The following is a 4,262-nucleotide window of genomic DNA, read 5'->3' as shown; positions in this document are numbered from 1 at the left end:
ATCGTATTAGTCCAAGCAATGGTAGCCTTGACATGAACTGCCTTCAGGCGGTCCCTTATCAGAGAAGGTTGGAGGATTGTAGTTTGTTTTATGCTGGGAGAGGCTTAACTTTTGATTATTTTGGAAATCCAGAACCAAGACAGCAACTGTTACCAACTCCTGCCCCAAGGAGACACAAACGATGGATAAACATTTTGGTGGTATTGCTTGGTGGAGTTGGTTTCATTGCGTTTTTTATACTGGTGATAGTATTGGTCCTTAGGAAGTGTAATAATGCCATTTCAAATGAAAGAGAAAGCGCAGATATAGGGCCTGTTCCAGAGGGAGATAGCCTACCACTTCCTAAGGACCCTACTAGCGTATCTAGTCTGGGAGAGTCATTTACATACGAACAGGTGCGCAGTCTGACTGGTGAATTTAGTGAAAGAAATCTCATTAGACATGGTCACTCTGGAGATCTCTTCCAGGGTTTTCTGGAAGGAGGAATTCCCATAGTTGTCAAAAGGATCAATTTGCATAGCTTGCAAAAGGATTCGTACGTGACTGAATTAGAGTTTTTCAGCAAGTATTCTCATGCATGCTTGATCCCGCTTTTGGGACATTGTTTGGAAAACGAAAATCAGAAGCTTTTGGTGCACAAATATATGCCAAATGGAGACTTAGCTGAATCTTTGTTCAGGGTTACCAATTTTGACGACAATGGTTTGCAGTCCCTCGATTGGATCACGAGACTGAAAATTGCAATAGGAGCTGCTGAAGGACTCTCTTACCTACACCATGAGTGTAACCCTCCCCTTGTTCATAGGTACTCGTACTTTCTTTTAGATAGCCTCACTTTCCTTCATGTTGATTGGATAGTTCTTCTGATTATGGTGATCTTATTTTGCTTTATTTATATCTGAATCAGAATAATAATGCATCATGTGAATAGAGAACCTCACAACTTGCACATTCAGAATTCAGTACGCAATCTTTTGTGCTTGAAATCTTGTCGAAACAAGGTCTGTCTTAGATGATATTCTCGATCACCTATTTATTGCTAATTAGAATAGTGGTTTCTGCTGCTTAAATTCATATGAGACTGGAATAAATGTTGCAATGTTCAAGTGTAAGCTGAATTACAAACTGTCTTTGCCCTTGAATACTAGCTCAACAAGTAAAGGAATAGGGTGTGGCTGAGCGGAGGATGGAGATTCAAATATTGATGAGAGCATTTGTCTTTGGATAATGTTTCTGCAGATCATAGCAGCACTTCTTAAATGCCTGAGACATCATTTTCTTTGTTTAAACTAGGAACGAGTCATGTAGCTTGCATGGTATTTCTGTATCTTTGTGATGGAAAATTTCCATTTTTGTTTCAAGTTCTAAAATGCAACAATCTTTTGGTGTTTGAAGAGATGTTCAAGCGAGCATTATCCTTCTTGATGATAAGTTTGAGGTTCGACTTGGAAGCTTGAGCGAGATTCATATCCAGGAAGGGGATTCACACCGAAGTGTTCTCACAAAGTTCTTGCGGAAGTCCCTGTAAGTATTATAGCTATTAATTTCTTTGAGCATTTTGAAGTAGTGCATTAACTAGGAACTGTAGTAGTGGTATGTACATGCCATGATTTGTTGTTCTTTGCCATGTTACATAATACACAAGTGATCATAATGAGCAGAAAATGGGTTCGGTGTTCGATGAACCAGATGTAATATCGTGGAAAGCTCACTAGTTATGTTTCTAAGGTAGTTTGGTCCCCTCCTTTTGTCTTTGGCATCATCATTGTCCTTGAGCATAAATGGTACCATAAGTGCACTTGGTTCTTTTAGCATTTGGTTACACGAAACCAAGTGGCAAGTAATGCTGTATGTGTAAGATAAGAGAAGATTAATGTATTTTCCTTTCATTGATGCTATGACTAATGCTCATCTTCTTTTTTATTTTATTATTATTATGCTTTGTCGAAGATGTAATAACAATTCCTCGTGCTAATGTGCAGATCCTCTGTCTCTGATCCAGGAACTTCTGGTATGTATAACAACTCTCACAAGTTAAATTATCGATCTGTTAAAATTTGTTGCTCGTTAATTTTCCAACATAGTAGGAATAATTATGAGATTGCTTTGAGGTCAATCATTGCCAGACCCAGTTGCTCATTCTTAACTAGAGATGACTGCGAAGCTGTATCCATTCTTATATTCTAATCCTTCATTGAATAATCGTGGTTGACACTTTATTCATACATTGCACTAGTATCCTAACAAATGATATAGCTTCGAAGTTGATGTTTTACAAAGAATTCATGCTTAACTAGTATTTAGCCAATTGCAGCGTCCTTTTTCTCCACTGATTTTTGTTATTACTACAAGTGTCAGTTCTTCAGCTTTTCAATGATTTTGGAATACAAAATTAATTAAATCCCGATAAATGTCTTTGATAATGGACAGGCTTGTCCCCGATTACTTGTGCGCATGATGTGTATTGTTTCGGTAAGGTCTTGCTTGAGCTCGTTACAGGCAAGCTTGGCATCAGCAAATCAGATGATGCTACCACAAAAGAGTGGTTAGAACAGACGCTGGTGTAGATCAGTATATATGACAAGGAACTGGTGGTAAACATTGCTGACCCATCTCTGATCATAGATGAAGATTTATTGGAAGAGGTATGGGCAATGACCATCGTGGCCAGGTCATGTCTTAATCCCAAACCTTCTAAACGTCCTCCGATGAAATATGTTCTCAAAGAGCATTGGAAAACCCTCTGAAAGTGGTGAGAGAGGACAGTTATAGCTCAGATAGGCTGAGAACAACTTCATCTAGGAGATCTTGGAGTGCTGCTTTTTTTGGTAGTTGGAGACACAGCTCAGATAATGTCACAGTTCTTGGCCATGCTAACCGAGAGGGGATTGGTGGCTTAAAGCAGCCAGGAAGAGTTGGATCTCGAGGCAGTGGTCGGATTGAACATTCACCTTCTAATAAAAGGTTATCCAACGAACGTTTCCCTGAGCTGCTTGAAATGCAAGATATGGAGAGGCTAGATGAGCATTAGATGACCTGCTGTGGTGTTCGCAATTGTTCTTAAGTTGCGTGGGTTTCACATTTGAGTGCTCAACAGCATCCTTGAATCCGTCTTGGATGGCATTTCATCAAAAATCAAAGCAATTAAATGATGGTTTATTTTTTTGATGGAAATGTAAGAATATATTGAAGATAAAAAATATGCAAGGCCGGAAAGCCAGCAAGTTCAATATGCAAAAAGAGTAACAGGCTCTCAAACTAGACATAAACATGCATGCCTACAAAAATAGACGTAACAATTAAGCAGAAACTTAGCTTGGTTAGAGTAGGAACCTAATGGAAATAAGATGCCGAGCCTAACCAAAATGCAAAAAGGAAAATAGAAACCAAACTAGCATTGAGACAGTGAAATGAGGACATAAAACCCGGACATGTTGCAGCAAATCAGACATCAAGGAAACACTGTTGAGACAGAGTGAAATGAGGACATGTTGCAGCAACTTAAATGATGGTTATAATCTGATGGGGTGCCTGCAATGTGGACAACACTATTGAGACAGTGAAAATTGCCCTCTGCCAACTATGAAGTTTCCGGGTTCTGCTCTTGGTGATCAGCAAGACTGACTGTGTTTTGCTTTCGTCAGTGTTTGTCGTGGTAGTTTTTTGTGGCTATAATATAGATTTAAAAAGATATTTAAAAATGAGATTTTAAAAAATATATATTTAATTAAAATTATTATTTGATGAATTTTTATAAGTAAAATAAATAAAAAACAAGTTATTTTAGCTTTTAATAATATAAAATCAAAGTTTAAAACGTGTATATGGGTTCAATGCAAAAAGCAACCAAACGGTTTTTTCTATATAAATGGGTAAAAAACAGAGGTTTCTTAAAATGTTTATTAAAATGCACTTTAAAAAAATATTAAAGTTGAATTTATTTATGTTTTTATTTTTTTCAAGCACAAATACACTTATAAAAATACATGTAGCATGACATGTATTTTATGTCATACATGCATTAACTACTAAACTATTTTTAGGTAATTATTACTAATATTTTTTATTGAGCTATTTTGTTCGTGGCTCAAAGCCAATCTACCTCTATGCAACAATTAAATCATCACATAACAAGAATTTGAAGGAATTAACATCGCGAAATTCAATGTGTGTTTGTTATTATAATAGGAGGTATCATAATCTATTTTTAGGTTATTTTTTATTTTAAATATGCATAAAATCAAGCTATAATTTTAGACAAA

At 36.6% G+C, this 4,262-nt stretch overlaps 1 pseudogene; it reads left to right on the top strand.

The window, feature by feature from the left end:
* The first annotated feature begins 5 nt into the window (after nt 1-5).
* LOC105119859 (probable LRR receptor-like serine/threonine-protein kinase At2g16250) lies at nt 6-3,129 on the top strand (annotated as a pseudogene).
* The last annotated feature ends 1,133 nt before the right edge of the window (nt 3,130-4,262 follow it).

This window comes from Populus euphratica, unplaced genomic scaffold (genome assembly GCF_000495115.2).
Source record: "Populus euphratica unplaced genomic scaffold, PopEup_1.0 scaffold3730.1, whole genome shotgun sequence".
Classification (NCBI taxonomy): Eukaryota; Viridiplantae; Streptophyta; class Magnoliopsida; order Malpighiales; family Salicaceae; genus Populus; species Populus euphratica.
The sequence above is the reverse complement of the archived record's forward strand: the minus strand, read 5'-3'. Positions and strand labels throughout refer to the sequence as shown.